The sequence below is a fragment of the Ovis canadensis genome, chromosome 12 (genome assembly GCF_042477335.2).
Source record: "Ovis canadensis isolate MfBH-ARS-UI-01 breed Bighorn chromosome 12, ARS-UI_OviCan_v2, whole genome shotgun sequence".
In the NCBI taxonomy this organism is placed as follows: Eukaryota; Metazoa; Chordata; class Mammalia; order Artiodactyla; family Bovidae; genus Ovis; species Ovis canadensis.
Window position 1 is genome coordinate 33835255 of NC_091256.1, and position 9499 is coordinate 33844753.

Genomic DNA, 9499 nt, shown 5'->3' on the forward strand with positions numbered 1-9499 from the left:
AACTAAGAGCAATTAAAATTTTTAATATCTTTACAGCCTTAAAACAATTTTATTCGCTCGTCTTACTCTAACCTAACTTCCTCTCCTAGGATGTGCCCTCTCCTAAGCTGTAAGAAATGCGGACATCATCACACCTTCGACTTGTGATTCCAGCACTTCCATTTCATGAGCAAAGCACAACTGTTCCCAAATGAAGCCGTATTTCACCTCCCCCAGGAGGCTGGATCCAAGCATAGTACACATTGAGAAGAGTGAATAGATGTGGGGAAGGAAGGTAGGAAGATCCCTTCACTGGGGCAGAGAAATGACTTCAGGTCCCCTGCCCCCTGTGGAGGAACGCCACTAGATTGGCTCTGACAGCCAGTGCTGGAGAAACAGCTTGTTTCTCACGCGCACTAAGTTCAGCACGTGTTTTGGGTGAAGGGTGGGAGTGGATATATCGCTCATGCCTGCAGTCACTGAAGCCCAGTGCTGTGCTCGGTAAGGCAAGAATGCGGAAGCCAAGGTCTAGCAGGACCTATTAATTCATATGAGTGTTGACCTAGTTGGCTGGACTGGAAATGAATTCACAGCAGAGTGGCCTCATGGCCCCTGCTGTTATAATCAGGGTGAGAACCTCAAAGAGTTTTAAGCTGAAACTCCAATACTTTGGCCACCTGATGCAAAGAATTGACTCATTTGAAAAGACCCTGATGCTGGGAAAGACCAAAGGCAGAAGGAAGAGGGGACGACAGAGGATGAGGTGGTTGGATGGCATCACTGACTAGATGGACATGAGTTTGAGTCAACTCAGGGAGTTGGTGATGGACAGGGACGCCTGGCATGCTGCAGTCCATAGGGTCGCAAAGAGTCAGATACGACTAAGTGACTGAATTGAACTGAATATAAATGGAACAAAATTTTAAAATACAATTTTCTCCTCTTATTCCCCTATTCTGCATCTTTAATCTGTGATTGAAAGGATATGAAGATCTTGGGTGTACCACCAGTACAGAAGAGAAGAAGGAAAATCCTGTGATATGAAATATTCTTGAGTGAGAAAAGGGATCAGAGAGATCTGGAAAAACCACTACAGCCATTTTGCCCTTTTCTTCATTTCTCTCATGCTCTCTCCAGAAGTTCTCCCCAGGACAAAGTAAACAAGGTGGTGGTTGGGAGCGCATGTTTTTACTGGCATGGAAAGGAAAAGAAAGATGTCAAAAGAAAGCAGAATGAACCCCCCTTTCCACCTGAAGTAGGACAAGACCCGTGGCCACCATCACTTGCCCTGAAGCACCAGTTGGGGTGGAGCTGGGTGTTGCTAACAAGGTCTCAGCAGTTCCCCTGTTTGCAGGATTTGAAACTCCTTTGCCTGACAATGGATGGATAAGTTCTCTTTTGTGAGACAAGAATGGGTGACCTTTTCCCCCTGAATTCCCATCATAGGGGCTAGGGAAGAGAGCTTAGGATCCCTTCTCTTGGCCTTCACACCGTGGGAAAGAGGACCCAAAGTTTAAATGCTTGAAAAATGCCCTGGAACAGCTTTGAAAATCATTCAGCGTGAGCGATTGCCCCCTGATCAAATGTCTAAGTTGTATCGCGACAGGAATGCCTCTCGGGTCGTTGACCCAGCCCCAGACACAGAGCCTGTTCCCTTTGTCAGCAGATTGATGCCGCTTGTCTCCTTTCTGAAACCACTTTCTAAAGAATTAGCTGGTGAAGTCAGTTTCCTAGGAGAACCCATCATGTGTCCCCAGCAGATATTTCCCCTCCTTGCAACCCATTAGGTAAATTTAAAGCACAAATTAGTCCACAAATTAGGCCACTCCCACCCCCATCTACAACTCACCACTTAAATCATGCTATTTTGTCAATGGGTTTGAAGCCAAGCTTTCAAATCAGAGTCCTCCAACCATGAGTCTATAACTCATGAGAACAATCACCGAACAACTGTCTCTTCAGTTTCTCCCATCTGGTATCTGCTCCCTTGTGAATGGGGTACCCACCAGCAGGAAGGGTTTGAGTTAAGGTGAGTTAAGTCTTGAAAAGAAGGAGGTAAGGAAAGAGTGGCAAAATCAAACCATCCCAGGAGCCAGGGGTTGGTGGAGAGTTTGAAACCCTTCAAGCAGCTCTTTCTGATCTGTCTTGATTTCTCCCACCTCTCCAGTTTTCTGTACCTGCCCCCTTAGAAGCTATGCCCTGCCACTCATCAATCAATAGCTAGGAACTTTATTTTTGTTGTTGTTTTTTATTGGAATATAATTGCTTTACAATTTGTGTTGGTTTCTTCTATACAACTGTGTGACTCAGCTACATGTATGCATATATCCCCTCCTCCTTGAGCCTCCCTCCCTGCCCCCGTGCCACCCCTCCTGGTCATCACAGAGCACCAGGCTCATCCTCCTGTGCTACACTGCAACAGCTGGGAACTTTAGGAAAGTGTCAGTTCCGCATCAGAAGCAGAACAAAACCTATTTTGATTCTGTTGGCATCCACTTCACTGAATGAGGGATCATAACAGCACAGTCTAATAGAAAAAGCAGGGAGTTCAGAGACAGGCAAGTCACACTCCACATTTCACCTCTGCCCCTTTGGTCAGTGTGATCAAGGCAAGTTCATCTCTGAGTCTCTGTTTTCTCCTCAGTAACACTGGAATCATTATACTTACCTCATATGACTCAAGTAAGAATAAAAATTTTAAAAAAGAATGAAATGATGACAGGAGTTTAACACACTGGGGACAGTGTCATAAAAAACAACACCTACTTCCCTTCATTCTAGCTGAGACATCGTCTTTAACCAGTTCTGACATTTTGATATATCTTGGTTTCTTTATTTATAACAATTGGCAAACTATGTCAATAGCCAGTCCAGTTACTCATAGTGGTTGTAATATTTATGCACCAAACACCAAAACAATAATACATCAAATGATAAAGGCAAGTATTTCCAACAAAAGGGGAAAAGAAAAGGCTGGAAACAGATGAGAAGTAAACTCACAACTTTAGTAGCACATTCTCTCAGAGAAAGGAGTTTTACTGTATCTTAATATGTCATTTTAACATCCAGTGTAACATTACAGAAGCACATTTTATTGAATTATTGAATCTCAGGGCCATTAAGTCCAAATCCTTATCTGATACCTGAACACCATTTAAAAGGCCTTTTACTTTTAATTTACTTTTTAGTGCACTTTTTTAGAAAGGTTATTTAAGGATTCCCTGTGATACACAAAATGGCCACAACCAAAAATAAGAGGTTAGAAGTGATAAAGAGAGGTCATCTTAAGAGAATCCATCCTCTTCATTCTTATGTACTGAGCTGTAGCAGGGTACACACCCTATAACTCTTCCAAAGAAATGAGTTAGAGGAAACTTACAAACCTAACTCTACTGGTTTCTCCCTGGGGGGCCTGGGCTTCCCTGGTGGCTCAGATGGTAAGGAGTCTGCCTGCAATGCAGGAGACCTGGGTTCGATCCCTGGATCAGAAAGAAAGAGATGACAGAAAGAAAGAAATGGCAACCCACTCCAGTATTCTTGCCTGGAAAATTCCTTTGACAGAGGAGCCTGGTGGACAATACCCCATGGGGTCAAAGAGTCAGACTTGGCTAAGTGACTAACACCCACACACCCGAGGGGCTTGAGGCAACTGAGGACAGATTATGTAATGAAAGGCAAAATTCACTTTTCTAGTTTCTCTAGTATTCCTCAAAGTGTGGTGCACAGCCCCAGAGACACCTAAATGCTCTAGGGAAGGTGGGGTGATGATGGTGGATATTGAAACTAGGGCTTTGGGACTTCCCTGGTGGTCCAGTGGTTAAGAACCTGTCTGCCAGTGCAGGGGACACGGTTCGATCCCTGGTCTAGAAGACTGCCCCACTTTGTGGGGCAACTAAGCCGGCATACCACAACCACTGAGCCTGCACACCACAGCTAAAACCCATGCAGCCAAAGAAGGAAAGAAAGAAGAAAAGCAGAAAATGGAACTCCATCCCAGAGCTCCTGAACAGAATCTTTGAAGATGGTACTGCTGTTGGCATTTTTCACAAAAATTTGCATTTCTTATAAATTCTGAGTATGAAACCATATTTGTAATATGTGAAAGAACGTGAAAAGGCAAAACAGTTTACTCATCATTAAAAACAGGCAAATAAATTATACATTAATGCAGAGAAAGAGGAAGAGCAGAAAGCTAGACATCTTAATGTGCTTATGTGTGAACACGATTCATTTAGAAAACATCTATGTAACTTGTTCTCAGCTCAACTGTACCTGGGAGAATCTCACTAGAAACATTACCCAGGCTTCTAAAATGACTCTCAAAGTTTAGTCATATTTAAAATAGAAGGGTAGAAGAAGAGAAGATTCATTTGCCTTAATGTATTACTCAAACACTCAATATTACATTTTTCTTAAGAATCAAAACAGGAAGTTCTTTAGAGAAAGAAAACTCAGTGGAAAAAAAGCAATTTCGTTTTGTTGGGTATGACCAACAAAATTCTAGAAACCTGGTTAAGTTGCATTCAGTCACATGAGGATAAATTCTTCAGAAAGATTCTCAGGAGAATTGTTTAACTTAACGTTATAAACAAACAAAAAAAAAATTCTTAAATTTCCAAGAATAAGAAACAGCACCTTCTTCCAGTTCATCGAGAGACATGGAAAGTGTGACTAATATTTACCAAAGGCTAAGTTCCTCCTAGTCATTCTATTATAACTAAAGCTCCTAAGAATCTAACTGTAAAATCTTATCACAAGTTAAAATATTTTGAAATAAAAAGAGCAAACCTGTAATAGAGAAAAAAGTCAAACTCATGAAATAGAGTCTGTAATTTCACCTTGGTCATGAGACCATGTAACCTGATACTTATCGACATTCTCCTTCCACTTTCCTTATTTCCATATCTTCTTATTCATAAATAGGCAGATATTAATAGATGCATGCTAAGTCACTTCAGTCATGTCCCACTCTTTGCGACCCTATGGACTGTAGCCCACCAGGCTCCTCTGCCCATGGGATTCTCCAGGCAAGAATCCTGGAGTGCCCTCCTCCAGAGGATCTTCCTGACCCAGGGACTGAACTTGCATCTCTTACACATCCTGCATTGGCAGACGAGTTCTTTACCACAGGTGCCACCCGGGAAGCCAAATATTAATAGATAGATGTTAACAGATAGATAGATAGATAGATAGATAGATAGATAGATAGATAAGAGGTAGGGAGAGATAATCACATGAATCAGACTGAAGAGACTGTGTAAAATAATGAGATAAAGGTTAAAGATATACTAAGCATTACAAGATTCTTAAAAATTAACTATAATGCTAACTGGGGTGATCAAAGATTTCATAAAAATTTTAAAGAGTCCTGATAAGAAGTGTGGAGTTCAATAAACAGGGATAAATAAGAACAGACATAACAAAAAAGCAAGAATATGAGCAAAAACATGAAGGTCAAAAATGAAGGTCAAAATTAGAGAAGGGCATGGCTCTCTTGCTGCTTTTTCTCCACGTATGTTACCAATCTCCATGTCTTATCTATGAGACTCCTTCAGTGTATCTTCCATCTTTGCTTTATATTCGATTCCCTTTACCATTTTCCCCATGAGGACCTTCAGTGCTTTTCTCCATCTAGGCTATCATGAAGATCTTCCACTCATTTTTCCTCTTTGGGTTAATTCATGTACTCCTTTGTTAAACACAGATGGCAAACATGATTGAGTCCCCAATCCCTACCGAATGAAACCCTAAATCTCTACCCTAATATTTAATGTCCCAATTCATCATCCTACTTTGGGGTTTCAAAATTTCTCTTAATGCAGATACACAAAGGTCAAGGAACAAGCGAAGAAGTCAAGTCACAAGAGGACTGAGAACCAACTAGAAAGTCATGTGTGACCTTGGAGAGTCCAGTCTCAACAGAGTGATGGGACGGAACCCCAGTGAGTGTGAAAAAGCTAAGCATAGAGGGGAGCTGAAGAGGTCCTCCATTGGGGCCTCCGCCATGTCTCTAGTAATCCCTGAGAAGTTATAGCAGGTTTTGTGAGTCCTCAAGACCAGCATCAATGGGCGGTGGGAAACTGCCCTTGTCATCACTCCAGTGAAAGGCGTGGAGCACAGATGCGCTCATGCGGTGTTGAGGAAAGCAGACATCAAGCTCACCATGAGGGCGGGAGAGTTCACAGAGAATGGGGGTGGGGGGGACGTGTGATCACCACCACGTAGAATCTACAGCAATACGAGATGCCAGACTGCTTCTTATGGACAGAAGGATGTGAAGGATAGAAAATACAGTCAAGTCCTGGCCAACAGTCTAGACAACAAGCTCTGTGAAGACCTGGAGCAACCGAAGAAGATTTGGGCCCACAGAGGGCTTCCTGCTTCTGGGGACCTCGTGTCTGAGGCTGACACACCAGGACCACGGAATGCTGTGGCAGCACCGTGGATGTGTCCAAGAAGAAATAAATGTGTGGCCTTTGTCTGTTAAAAAGGCAGGGAGTGGGGAGCTGAAGAGCTGACAGTAGCTAGTGGACATAATTTAAGGGGGAAATTAGCCCCAGAGGGGGATATAGGCTATTACAGTAGGGGAGTCAGAAGTAACAAGGAGTGGCTTCTTGCTGGAGTTGGTAGTAGAAGATGGTGGTGATTGTGTTTCTGTGAGTGCTGGGCTGGATCAGAAGAGAGGAGATAGAGTCTCTGTGTCCCTTATCCAAAATTACAGCAAAGAGAGGTGCTCACCCACAACCAGGGGAAAACGAGGAACAAGTCAAGGGCTCTCACCAAGCCAACCATCTGTACAGAAATCTTGAAAACATTTTTAGGAACCTCAGCTTTGAGTAGAAAATTCATTTCAGCATATTTTTGGAAAGGAGGAGGCAGTATTAATTAAATATAAACTTATTTGCATATTTGTTTATTCCCCCAACTCGTCCCAGAAAGAATCTAAGGCAGCCACAAAGCACGATGTGCTGGATAAAAGCCACCACATCCTGGATATGAGCTAAACTCCCTTGGCCACCAGTCCTATAAGACCCAAGCAAATAGATCATAAACAAAGAGCTCAAAGCGCCAAGCTTTCAAACAGAAAGAAATAAAACTAGGAAGGGCCATGATGAGAAGGGGCAGTTCCCCCAGGTGTACCTGAGTGCTGAGCTGCTTCCCACCACATCAAAAGCAATGGCACAGCCCCTAATTCCAATTGCTGAAACATTTTAACAGCTGGGAATTAAAATAAGCTGTCAGCCAGCTCAAAAAGATTTTTTAATTCAAAATAAATCAGGCTAACAACCTGCAGATGTTTGGAAAGAAACTGGGTGACTCATTTTCAAAACCCAATTCCCTAACTTTGCCATTTCAGAGTTTCTGAATGGCTGCTACCTGCCCTTAGCTTCTAATTGGGAGACAAACTGTTATGCTGGCATTTTCAGACTTAACATTGGTCTCACATGTTGACACACATCATGGATTCTGTCTGGTCCATCAAACTAAGATTGGGAAGCAAGGGCAGAGAGCTGGTCAGATGATTGAATGTGTTGTGGAGCCCTTGGTCCTCCAGGGATCCCTCAGTCTTAAGAGTAGATGGAGATAAACCATTCTGCCGAAAAGTCTTTGCACCCAAGTCTGCGTGAGCTGTTTTATCGCATTTCTTAGAATAAGTAGGGATAATCTCAGTTATGGGTTGAACAAGACTAATAGAAACAAGGGGAGAAGAGGGGGGAATAAGACTGCAGGAAGAGTGAATAATATCACAGACCAAAGATAAATGGCCAAAGGCAAGTCAGCATCTCAGCATCCAGACCAAGGATGACCAGGAGAGGTGCACACATCAGTGGCCATCAGGGGAGGAAGAAGGATGAGGCTCCAGCTTCTCCACCTGAGAACCATCTAGGTCTATTAGGGCTCAGCTTCTTTCAGCTGTGGAATATGAAACAGACTGTAATAATACATGTGGTGCTAAATCTGGGGAGCTGTTGGACATCAAAGTCCTGCAGTAGAGGTTTCAGATTGCTGCCCGTGGGATTTAAGACTTTCCACCCATTCCTATCCAGGAGGTGATTTTGCCTCTCCTGTAAGTCCTTGCCTTTCTCTTCACTGTCCCTGTCTCAGTTTAGGCTGTGATCACAAAGTTCCGCAGACTAGGTGGCTTATAAACAACAAAAATTTATTTCTTATAGTTCTGGAGGCTGGCAAGTCCAAGATCAGGATGCCATGGTCAGGTTCTAATGAGAGCCCTCTTCCAGGCTGTAGATGGCTGACTTTCCATTGTATTCTCGCATGATGGAAGGGGTGAGGTTGCTCCCCGGGGTCTCTTTTATAAGGCATTAATCCCATAAGGCTTCACCTAGGAAACTGTCCAGGGCTCCCTCGGTGGCTTAGGGGTAAAGAATCCACCTGCAATGTAGGAGACATGGGTTCGATTCCTGGGTCAGGAAGATACCTTGAAGAAGGAAATGGCAACCCACTCCAGTATTCTTGCCTGGAAAATCCCATGGACAGAGGAGCCTGGTGGGCTAGTTCATGGTGTCACAAGAGTCAGATATGACTTAGCAACTAAAAAGAACAAACAAAACAAATGAAAGTCTCCCCCTCATAATACTGTTACACTGGGAGTGAGGATTTTAATATATACATTTGGGAGACCCAAGATTTCAGCTTATAGCCCTCTCCTAGCCTCTAGTTGCCAGTGCTGGGAAGCTATCTGTGGCCTCTGTGGCCGCCTCTTTGGGTTACCCATAGGCTTTTGCGTGTCCCCACTGAGGGCTCAGATAGCAAGTGCAGTACGGATCTGCCTTCAAGTCCTTCTCCACCTCTCATTCTTGAAAGCAAGAGCTGTGTCTTGTCCTCTTTGTATCCCCAGCACCCAACACAAGACCTAGCAATCAGTAACAATTTGCTAAATTATTCAAGCAAGTTCATTAAATAGAAAATTATTAGTTTTATTTTTTTCAAAAGCAACATTCCTTAATGGATGAATCTTTTCACCTTATTCAAAGAGGTTTTCAAGAGCAAAGCAAAACCAAGTCTTTGTTTTGTTTTCGGTGGAGCAGAAAATTATTCCTTTTAAGGAGGATAAACTCAAATATCTCCAAAAAAAAAAAGAATGTTCTTTAAAGATAAACATTTTCCCAAATTTTTAATGACCTCTCCTCAATCAAAATGGCCTCCAAGACCGGAAATTGAAACAATAATAGAATGTCTGACTAAAGGCTATTTGATCATACTAAGAATGAGAAGAATGATTTCTCAGAAACAGAAAACATTTATTTCTACCTTTGGAGCTCACTCATGTCTCAATGATACAGCAAAAATGAAAGAATCTCCCCAGTTTCCTTTGAGCCAGAATTCAAAACTAGCAAAGGGTGAAAGGCCATGGATACATGGCAATAGGAGAGTTTGCCGTTTGCTTTTCTCATCACATCCACCTGATTGGGAAAGAGGTAGAGTCCCTACTCTGCCAGCTCGTCAGCCTGGTGGCTCAGATGGTAAAGAATCCACCTACAATGCAGGAGACCTGGGTTTG

At 42.9% G+C, this 9499-nt stretch overlaps 1 pseudogene; it reads left to right on the forward strand.

The window, feature by feature from the left end:
* The first annotated feature begins 5983 nt into the window (after positions 1–5983).
* On the forward strand, positions 5984–6444 carry LOC138415870 (small ribosomal subunit protein uS13-like; annotated as a pseudogene).
* Positions 6445–9499: the final 3055 nt, after the last annotated feature.